The 11,708-nt window shown below is 43.0% G+C and overlaps 1 long non-coding RNA gene across 2 annotated transcripts; it reads left to right on the top strand.

Moving 5' to 3' along the window:
* The first annotated feature begins 8,773 nt into the window (after positions 1 to 8,773).
* On the top strand, positions 8,774 to 11,329 carry LOC117064480. Of its 2 annotated transcripts, none has more exons than XR_004429483.1 (3): positions 8,774 to 8,849; positions 8,994 to 9,128; positions 9,478 to 11,329. It is a non-coding gene; the product is annotated as an uncharacterized LOC117064480 (long non-coding RNA). The 2 variants fall into 2 exon arrangements; XR_004429484.1 differs by having other exon boundaries at positions 8,777 to 8,849; positions 9,038 to 9,128.
* The last annotated feature ends 379 nt before the right edge of the window (positions 11,330 to 11,708 follow it).

Here is an 11,708-nt window from a genome sequence, read left to right as displayed (position 1 = left end):
CCACGCCCACGGAGCCTCCCTCACTGCTAACACAGCCGTCTGCGGCGATCGATCCGCAAGGCAGCAGCGAGGCTGGGGGAGGGGCGCCCGCCATTGCTGAGGCTTAAGTAGGTAAACAAAGCCGCTGGGAAGCTCGAACTGGGTGGAGCTCACAGCAGCTCAAGGAAGCCTGCCTGTCTCTGTAGACTCTACCTCTGCGGACAGCGCACAGCTGCAGCCCATTAGGGGAAAGAGCGGGGGCGGTGCAGACGCGAATGACTCTGTCTGACAGCTTTGGGGAGAGCCGTGGATCTCCTAACGCGGAGGTTGAGATCCGAGAACGGACAGACTGCCTGCTCAGGTGGGTCCCTGACCCCTGAGTAGCCTAGCTGGGAGACATCCCCCACTAGGGGCAGTCTGACACCCCACACCTCACAGGGTGGCGTCACCCCTGAGAGGAAACTTCCAAAGAAAGAATCAGACAGGTACACTCGCTGTTCAGCAATATTCTATCTTCGGCAACCTCTGCTGCTGATACCCAGGCAAACAGGGTCTGGAGTGGACCTCAAGCAATCTCCAACAGACCAACAGACAGTCCTTCTGACTGTCAGACGGAAAACTATCAAACAGGAAGGACACCTATACCAAAACCCCATCCGTACGCCACCATCATCAAAGTCCAGAGACAGATAAAACCACAAAGATGGGGAAGAAGCAGGGCAGAAAAGCTGGAAATTCAAAAAATAAGAGCGCATCTCCCCCTGCAAAGGAGCGCAGCCCATCGCCAGCAACGGATCAAAGCTGGTCAGAGAATGACTTTGACGAGATGAGAGAAGAAGGCTTCACTCCATCAAACCTCTCAGAGCTAAAGGAGGAATTACGTACCCAGCGCAAAGAAACTAAAAATCTTGAAAAAAAAGTGGAAGAATTGACAGCTAGATTAATTAATGCAGAGAAGATCATAAACGAAATGACAGAGATGAAAACCATGACACGAGAAATACGTGACAAATGCACAAGCTTCAGTAACCGACTCGATCAACTGGAAGAAAGAGTATCAGCGATTGAGGATCAAATGAATGAAATGAAGCGAGAAGAGAAACCAAAAGAAAAAAGAAGAAAAAGAAATGAACAAAGCCTGCAAGAAGTATGGGATTATGTAAAAAGACCAAATCTACGTCTGATTGGAGTGCCTGAAAGTGAGGGGGAAAATGGAACCAAGTTGGAAAACACTCTTCAGGATATCATCCAGGAGAACTTCCCCAACCTAGTAGGGCAGGCCAACATTCAAATTCAGGAAATACAGAGAACACCACAAAGATACTCCTCCAGAAGAGCAACTCCAAGACACATAATTGCCAGATTCACCAAAGTTGAAATGAAGGAAAAAATCTTAAGGGCAGCCAGAGAGAAAGGTCGGGTTACCCACAAAGGGAAGCCCATCAGAATAACAGCAGACCTCTCGGCAGAAACTCTACAAGCCAGAAGAGAGTGGGGGCCAATATTCAATGTTCTTAAAGAAAAGAATTTTCAACCCAGAATTTCATATCCAGCCAAACTAAGCTTCATCAGTGAAGGAGAAATAAAATCCTTTACAGATAAGCAAATGCTTAGAGATTTTGTCACCACCAGGCCTGCCTTACAAGAGACCCTGAAGGAAGCCCTAAACATGGAAAGGAACAACCGGTACCAGCCATTGCAAAAACATGCCAAAATGTAAAGATCATCGAGGCTAGGAAGAAACTGCATCAACTAACGAGCAAAATAACCAGTTAATATCATAATGACAGGATCAAGTTCACACATAACAATATTAACCTTAAATGTCAATGGACTAAATGCTCCAATTAAAAGACACAGACTGGCAAACTGGATCAAGAGTCAAGACCCATCAGTCTGCTGTATTCAGGAGACCCATCTCACATGCAGAGACATACATAGGCTCAAAATAAAGGGATGGAGGAAGATCTACCAAGCAAATGGAGAACAAAAAAAAGCAGGGGTTGCAATCCTAGTCTCTGATAAAACAGACTTTAAACCATCAAAGATCAAAAGAGACAAAGAAGGCCATTACATCATGGTAAAGGGATCAATTCAACAGGAAGAGCTAACTCTCCTAAATATATATGCACCCAATACAGGAGCACCCAGATTCTTAAAGCAAGTCCTTAGAGACCTACAAAGAGACTTAGACTCCCATACAATAATAATGGGAGACTTCAACACTCCACTGTCAACATTAGACAGATCAACGAGACAGAAAGTTAACAAGGATATCCAGGAATTGAACTCATATCTGCACCAAGCGGACCTAATAGACATCTATAGAACTCTCCACCCCAAATCAACAGAATATACATTCTTCTCAGCACCACATCGCACTTATTCCAAAATTGACCACATAATTGGAAGTAAAGCACTCCTCAGCAAATGTACAAGAACAGAAATTATAACAAACTGTCTCTCAGACCACAGTGCAATCAAACTAGAACTCAGGACTAAGAAACTCAATCCAAACCGCTCAACTACATGGAAACTGAACAACCTGCTCCTGAATGACTACTGGGTACATAACGAAATGAAAGCAGAAATAAAGATGTTCTTTGAAACCAATGAGAACAAAGATACAACATACCAGAATCTCTGGGACACATTTAAAGCAGTGTGTAGAGGGAAATTTATAGCACTAAATGCCCACAAGAGAAAGCAGGAGAGATCTAAAATTGACACTCTAACATCACAATTAAAAGAACTAGAGAGGCAAGAGCAAACACATTCAAAAGCTAGCAGAAGGCAAGAAATAACTAAGATCAGAGCAGAACTGAAGGAGATAGAGACACAAAAACCCTCCAAAAAATCAATGAATCCAGGAGTTGGTTTTTTGAAAAGATCAACAAAATTGACAGACCGCTAGCTAGACTAATAAAGAAGAAAAGAGAGAGGAATCAAATAGACTCAATAAAAAATGATAAAGGGGATATCACCACCGACCCCACAGAAATACAAACAACCATCAGAGAATACTATAAATGCCTCTACGCAAATCAACTAGAAAATCTAGAAGAAATGGATAATTTCCTGGACACTTACACTCTCCCAAGACTAAACCAGGAAGAAGTTGAATCCTGAATAGACCAATAGCAGGCTCTGAAATTGAGGCAACAATTAATAGCCTACCCACCAAAAAAAGTCCAGGACCAGATGGATTCACAGCTGAATTCTACCAGAGGTACAAGGAGGAGCTGGTACCATTCCTTCTGAAACTATTTCAATCAATAGAAAAAGAGGGAATCCTCCCTAACTTTTTTATGAGGCCAACATCATCCTGATACCAAAGCCTGGCAGAGACACAACAAAAAGAGAGAATTTTAGACCAATATCCCTGATGAACATCGATGCAAAAATCCTCAATAAAATACTGGCAAACCGGATTCAGCAGCACATCAAAAAGCTTATCCACCATGATCAAGTGGGCTTCATCCCTGGGATGCAAGGCTGGTTCAACATTCGCAAATCAATAAACGTAATCCAGCACATAAACAGAAGCAAAGACAAGAACCACATGATTATCTCAATAGATGCAGAAAAGGCTTTTGACAAAATTCAACAGCCCTTTATGCTAAAAACGCTCAATAAATTTGGTATTGATGGAACGTACCTCAAAATAATAAGAGCTATTTATGACAAACCCACAGCTAATATCATACTGAATGGGCAAAAACTGGAAAAATTCCCTTTGAAAACTGGCACAAGACAGGGATGCCCTCTCTCACCACTCCTATTCAACATAGTGTTGGAAGTTCTGGCTAGGGCAATCAGGCAAGAGAAAGAAATCAAGGGTATCCAGTTAGGAAAAGAAGAAGTCAAATTGTCCCTGTTTGCAGATGACATGATTGTATATTTAGAAAACCCCATTGTCTCAGCCCAAAATCTGCTTAAGCTGATAAGCAACTTCAGCAAAGTCTCAGGATACAAAATTAATGTGCAAAAATCACAAGCATTCTTATACACCAGTAACAGACAAGCAGAGAGCCAAATCAGGAATCAACTTCCATTCACAATTGCTTCAAAGAGAATCAAATACCTAGGAATCCAGCTTACAAGGGATGTAAAGGACCTCTTCAAGGAGAACTACAAACCACTGCTCAGTGAAATCAAAGAGGACACAAACAAATGGAAGAACATACCATGCTCATGGATAGGAAGAATCAATATCGTGAAAATGGCCATACTGCCCAAGGTGATTTATAGATTCAATGCCATCCCCATCAAGCTACCAATGACTTTCTTCACAGAATTGGAAAAAACGGCTTTAAAGTTCATATGGAACCAAAAAAGAGCCCGCATTGCCAAGACAATCCTAAGTCAAAAGGACAAAGCTGGAGGCGTCACGCTACCTGACTTCAAACTATACTACAAGGCTACAGTAACCAAAACAGCATGGTACTGGTACCACAACAGAGATATAGACCAATGGAACAGAACAGAGTCCTCAGAAATAATACCACACATCTACAGCCATCTGATCTTTGACAAACCTGAGAGAAACAAGAAATGGGGAAAGGATTCCCTATTTAATAAATGGTGCTGGGAAAATTGGCTAGCCATAAGTAGAAAGCTGAAACTGGATCCTTTCCTTACCCCCTATACGAAAATTAATTCAAGATGGATTAGAGACTTAAATGTTAGACCTAATACCATAAAAACCCTAGAAGAAAATCTAGGTAGTACCATTCAGGACATAGGCATGGGCAAGGACTTCATGTCTAAAACACCAAAAGCAACGGCAGCAAAAGCAAAAATTGACACATGGGATCTAATTAAACTAAAGAGCTTTTGCACAGCTAAAGAAACTACCATCAGAGTGAACAGGCAACCTACAGAATGGGAAAAAATTTTTGCAACCTACTCATCTGACAAAGGGCTAATATCCAGAATCTACCAAGAACTCAAACAAATATACAAGAAAAAAGCAAACAACCCCATCAAAAAGTGGGGAAAGGATATGAACAGACATTTCTCAAAAGAAGACATCCATACAGCCAACAGACACATGAAAAAATGCTCATCATCACTGGCCATCAGAGAAATGCAAATCAAAACCACAATGAGATACCATCTCACACCAGTTAGAATGGCAATCATTAAGAAGTCAGGAAACAACAGGTGTTGGAGAGGATGTGGAGAAATAGGAACACTTTTACACTGTTGGTGGATTGTAAACTAGTTCAACCATTATGGAAAACAGTATGGCGATTCCTCAAGGATCTAGAACTAGATGTACCATATGACCCAGCCATCCCACTACTGGGTATATACCCAAAGGATTATAAATTACTCTACTACAAAGACACATGCACACGTTTGTTTATTGCGGCACTATTCACAATAGCAAAGACTTGGAATCAACCCAAATGTCCATCTGTGACAGACTGGATTAAGAAAATGTGGCACATATACACCATGGAATACTATGCAGCCATCAAAAGGATGAGTTTGCGTCCTTTGTAGGGACATGGATGCAGCTGGAAACCATCATTCTTAGCAAACTATCACAAGAAGAGAAAACCAAACACCGCATGTTCTCACTCATAGGTGGGAACTGAACAATGAGATCACTTGGACTCGGGAAGGGGAACATCACACACTGGGGCCTATCATGGGGAGGGGGGAGGAGGGAGGGATTGCATTGGGGAGTTATACATGATATAAACGTCATGCACATGTACCCTAGAACTTAAAGTATAATAAAAAAAAAAAAAAAAAAAGAAAAAAAAAAAAATAAATAATAATAAATAAATTTGGTAGCACTTTGTTCTGAGGAAAGAAAAGGGTTAACAGAATTACAAAGATAATAAAATAATAAAATATCTGTACTCACCAAAAGGCAGAATTCAGCACCTAGAATACACCCAATTAAATTACATTAAATGTTAAATAACCTGATATTTTACAGTGATAGGTATCAAACAATAAACCCAAGATTTGGTGGAGACCAAAGCTATAATTAATTTCAACAATAGCTTAGATAAGTTAATTTTTGATAAAAGCTGGGGACATCTGGGAGATTTTGATTTGTTGATTTAGAAAATAGCAGGGCATGATAGCTGACTCCTGTAATCCCAGCACTTTGGGAGGCCGAGGTGGGCGGATTGCCTGAGCTCAGAAGTTCAAGAAAAGCCTGGCCAACAAGGTGAAACTCCATCTCTAAATCAAACTAAACTAAACTAAAAATACAAAAATTAGCTGGGCATGGTGGTGGGTGCCTATAATCCCAGCTACTGAGGAGGTTGAGGCAGGAGAATCGCTTGAAACCAGAAGGTGGAGTTTGCAGTGAGCTGAGATCCCATCACTGCGCTCCAGCCTGGGCAGAAGGGCTGAACTCTGTCTAAATAATAATAATAATAATAATAATAATAATTCTCAAACACTTCTAAGTTTAAGGACTGAAAATACAGTGGCAAAATTGCTGTCTGTTGAAGTATGGGCAAATGGCCAATAAGATAGTATTGCTACTAGGAAGATGTAACTGGCCATTCCTGAAACATTGGTTGGGTATTTTTCTGGGAAAGCTTCTTATAGTCTGCCATGCCTAATTCTAGATCTCACAGGCTTGGAAACCTGACTTTCATTTTATTTATTTATTTATTTAGAAACAGAGTTTCCCTCCTGTCACCCAGGCTGGAGTGCAATGGTGGGATCTCGACTCGCTGCAACCTCTGCCTCCGGGGTTCAAGGGATTCTCCTGCCTCAGCCTCCCAAGTAGCTGGGACTACAGGCACCTGCCACAAAGCCCAGCTAATTTTTTGTATTTTTAGTAGAGATGGGGTTTCACCATGTTGGGCAGGCTGGTCTTGAACTCCTGACCTCAGGTGATCCACCAGCCTCAGCCTCCCAAAGTGCTGGGATTACAGGTGTGAGCCACCACAACTAGCGAGAAATCTGACTTCTTAGCAAACTGTCTCTCAGAGCAAAATCACTTTAACCACAGTGATTAAGACTAGAATCCATTGATTAAAATGTTTTGTGTGTTTATAGTATACATACATATGTATACTATATGTATATGTATATGTGTGTGTGTGTGTGTGTACATACCAAAAAAATCTCAGAGACCTAAATACATTCCCATTACTTAGCAGATATAAACAGCAATTTCAATTATAATCAGAAAGTTTGTTAGTGAACATGGAATCAGAATACAGAAAATTGAAGTGAAATTTCCTTGTTCCAAATCTCTTCTGCCTAGCTGGTGGTTGAATGAAAATAAGCCATCAATTGTGTCTATTACTTTTCGTGCCAATCCTTCAATCAGGTTATAATCTAACTCTCTATCAGCTCAGAAGACCAGGTGCCTCTTTTTTCTTTCCTCAAATCCATTAGATATTGAATTGTAGCTTAAGATTTGGAGGGCAAACACGTGTTGCTTATTTCAAATTCTATTTATTGACTCACTCTGCCCACATCATAACAAAGACAATATACAAGACCAACAAGGTTTTCTATTAAATGTCCTTTCATTCACAAGAAAGAGACTATATCCTGGGCCAGCTTTGCTCTGACTGTCAGGGAACGTATTATAATCTTAAATAAGATCAAATTATGTTCAATTATGAACACAAGAGTAGGAAGAAGCCACCTTGAATCTAGTGGAACTGCTGTTCTCTGAAGTAAGGTTATGGGCACAGGGCTTTTCTGTTGTTTACCCATGAATGCTGTCCTTAGAATCTTAGCATCACCACCTCACCTTAATGTGTCCCTAGAGACAGCTGAAAGCTTGATGTAACGACACACACCTAAGGATATCTTTATAAATGATAAGGCAAATTGGTCCAAATAAAAAATAAGTCTGACCTCAAAATATATTTTTTAATTAGTTATTTTTATAAAATTCAAATGCCATAGAATGTACTATCTGCTTAAATAGACAAATCTCTTGACGCATTTTGAGATGCCATTTGTTTGGTGGGTGAATTTTAATGAAGCTTCCTTTAAGATTATCTGCAGAAGCAGACAAGTGATCATTGAATTTAGTTTGCCATCCTATGACCTAGGCTCCTGTTGTCATGAAAAACTGAAATTGGTTGCCAAACACTTGCATAGTAATTTTGAGATTCTTATAATTTAAAGTTCAGTCATTTCTTGACTTAAGGATACTTATTGAGGAAGCTTCCATCATCAACCTCCGTTTAAAAAATTTCTTACTGTGTGGATTTGAATCAGGGCAATAAAAGGATCATCCACAACCTCCACATCACTCAGCCATATTAACTTATGATGTAATCTAGTAAAGGAATCAATAAGTGAGACCCAGTGAGGAACCTGAGACTGTTCAAGACTAGAATGCAGGTAGGCACCATATGGCCAGAACTGAAGTGACTATTATCTTCAATCAAGGGGGTTGGATTTACGCAGTTTCTTTGGCTGGGCAAAAATGATCTTGTAATGCCTGGAGTTACAGGCTAGCAGACATTAGGCACCACACTATCCCTTCAAGGTAAGGTCTTTTTAACCAGACCTAGGAAGGCAAAGAGGGCTGTTTGTGTTAATTCAGAGCCGGCAGAAGAACTCACAAAACCTCCTTGTTTTGCCCTAATGTGAGCTGACCCTTTTTGCATCAGGTGGCTCCCCTGACTGTCCTGCCCTTTGGGTACTGAGCAATTAATTCACAAACATAAAATCCTGAACTCTGGGCTAAGAAAATACGAACTGATTTGGTAAACAAATGACACGTAAAATCTATACGCACAGAGTGGCAAGTGACAAAGGAAATTGCAAATGCCCCAAATGCTCTTTCCCATCGATTGGCGAGAGAATCTAACACATACGCAGAGGAGATGGAGCATAAAATTGGGCGGACTGACTCAGAGGTTTGTTTTGATTTTTAAATCATTTATTAAAACTAAAAATGAGTGTGTGTACGTGTGGGGAGGGGGAACAAGGATTCTCTAACCAGCAAAGGGGCTGTCGGCAGGCGATGTACAAATGAAAGCGCGGTTTCTAAATTTCCAAAGCACTAAATGGAGAGAAATGCGCAATTATTGTGGGATTCGCCCAGAGGAGCAGCCTCAGGAATTGAAGGGGATCCTGTCCTGTCCCTCCCAGAGGAAAGCTCACGATTGGATTGGAACTTCTAGCGACTGCCTGAGGTGAGCTTCAGGTGGGGACCGACCCCTCCGAGTCCGAGGCAGTTATCCACAAGAAAAAACGCGCGTGCCCCCGCTACTCCTGCGGAGTGGTCTTCCGGGAACAGGCGCCCTGCAGGGCATCTGGAGGACCCCAAATGGCTCAGCCGGCCCCGCGGCGCAACAGGCTGCCCAATGAATTAAAACAATAGCGAGAATAAGCAAATGGCTGGAGGGTGGGCGGAACCGAAGCTCGCTCTCCGGTGCTGGAGTGCCGCGCGGAGTGTGGTGTCAGCGTCCCAGGGATGAGACCTTCCCCTCCCTCTTCCACTACCCCCGTCCCCACCCCCCGGACCAGACATCTCTTCCGTAGCATGTCCTCCGGGCCACGGGGAAACAGAGGCAGAGAGACTCGGGAAGGAGAAATGGAGAACCCAGAGCAACGCGGTCGGTGCTGAAGCGCCATCCATTTTTCACTGAGACCCCTCTGGGCCCCGGGGCCGGAAGCCCTTAGCACACTCCAGCCCGGGGGAGTCCAGGCTGGATTCCGCAGCGCCCGTGGCTCTGTGGCCGGGAGGCTCCTTGCTCTCGCCCGCGTGGTCCTGAGATCTGTAGCTCGCTCCCACAGGCCCCGGGATTGGCTGCACCACGCAGCTGTAGTCCAGTTCCGGAGCTGCCGTGTTCAATCCGATTCCCTCTGATGCTTTCACTGATATTAAAATTTCCCTTTTCGAACTGACCTTTTATTTATTTTTTTTAACGCAGTCATTTTTGGGAGGCAACAACTTGAACATCCTGTATCTGTAATCAGATAATCTCACTCCTGCTTTTGTATTCCTGCAGCTTTAAACTCTGCAAATATTTGTGTCCTTCACCAAAAACGGCGTTCCTCAGTCTACCTCCAACCTCGCTGGGCAACTTATCTTTCCCAAGCTCACAGTCTGACTCCGGGTCTCTTAGTCTCTTGTGGTCTTGCAGCAATTCAGCAGAAAAGACACGGTTTTGGTTTTGGTTTGGGGTGGCTAGTAGTGGGGTTTTTACCCCCTTGATGTTTGGGGGATTTGTGCTTGTTTTATTACTATTTTTGTTGTTTCCTGCAGTCAAGAAAAACTGTCGGTGTTACAAGCAAACTTACTGTCTCCAGCCTCAGGGACGTGAGTTCCAGTCCTGGACACTTTACTTTCTCTCTCTCCGGTCTTCCCTGGCCCACGTTCAGTTTCTTAACTGTCCTTGTCCTTGATCTTTTCCCGAAATGCCTGGACCCTCGCCTTAGCCCCTGCTCAGATTTGCCCCCTTTCTTTAATTTGTCTTGTGTGTTAGCGCTGGGTCAGCGCGCCCTTTGTGAGGTCCTGGGCCGGTGTGTGTGTGCGTGCGTGCATGTGTGTGTGTGCGTGTGCTTGTGTGTGTTGCAGTGTGTGTTTCTTTTGTTATTTTCTCCCCTAACACCGAAGAAATGAAACACACATGCAGCTCTGTCGCCTCGTATATTCAGATGTTTTTCACACTATTGTCTGCTCCAGCCCGTTGCAAGTGCAAAGTGAAAACAGATGCATCCGAAAAAATGTTTTTGAAAGGGGACAATCCTAGGATGGAGACTAACCCCTCGAATACAGATAAGCAATAAATATTGTATCAGATTTATAACGTGCATCGAGCAGTCTTGATTAGCACCAAGGTGAGCTTTGGTGAGATTTTTATCATTTCCATGTGTCTGGACTACAAGAAGAAATCACTGAGGGAAGAGCTCTATAAATCAGCGTCCACGTCAAGACAAATCAAAATAATGCCTCTATTATTTCAATCAATAAACCGTTTTTATTCCCAACATCTGATACACACAGTGTGTGTCTGTCTGTTTGTATTTGGAATTGGCAACGTTGCCTTATACCAAAACAAACCTTTCAAGACCTGTCAATGAAATTAAAATTTTAAAAAGGAGAATTTTAATGTGACCTTCCTTCCCTTTCGAGCTACTCCATTCTTCCCTTTTTAAGCCGCACACCTCAAGTCAGTAGGAGAGCTTTACAAACTCTGCAAAGGATGAAATTGCTTTGAGAATTTCAGAGAAAAGGGGTGGTGGGTGCTGTTAGGGAAGAGAAACCGAAAGCGGCGACAGGCAACGACTGGGGCTGAGGAGAGCCTCCCTGGCTCCTGGCTCCAAGATATTACCGAGGACGGTCCTAGGGCGGTCGCAGGCTGATGTGACACGGTGCTCCCGCGCTCTGCTAAAAACCAAAACCACCACCTCCCACCACTGCCACCAAGATTTCTCCAGCAGGTGTAAGGCTGACTTGCTGTAGGGCGTTAATTGGGGCGAGGCTAACTGGAGAAAGATGGGAGAGTGGGGGGTGGGGGGCGGGAGAGAAGGAAGAGAGGCGGGAGAGGAGGGAAGAAAGGGAGAGAGAGACTGACTCTGGTTGACTGGCGGGTGGCTTTTGTTAGTTTCAGGCAGATTTCAAGACTTGTTTCTCAAAATGTCCTGCAATTTTGGCTTCCGCGGCAGTTTGTGAGATGGGACCACAATTCTTGATTGATGAGAGGAAAGTAGAGAAGGAGAGATGATTCATCTATGAGTCAACATTGTCGATAGCACAAGAGTCTTGG

The sequence above is a fragment of the Trachypithecus francoisi genome, unplaced genomic scaffold (genome assembly GCF_009764315.1).
Source record: "Trachypithecus francoisi isolate TF-2019V2 unplaced genomic scaffold, Tfra_2.0 Lachesis_group2, whole genome shotgun sequence".
Taxonomy (NCBI): Eukaryota; Metazoa; Chordata; class Mammalia; order Primates; family Cercopithecidae; genus Trachypithecus; species Trachypithecus francoisi.
This window is presented reverse-complemented; position numbering and strand designations above follow the sequence as displayed.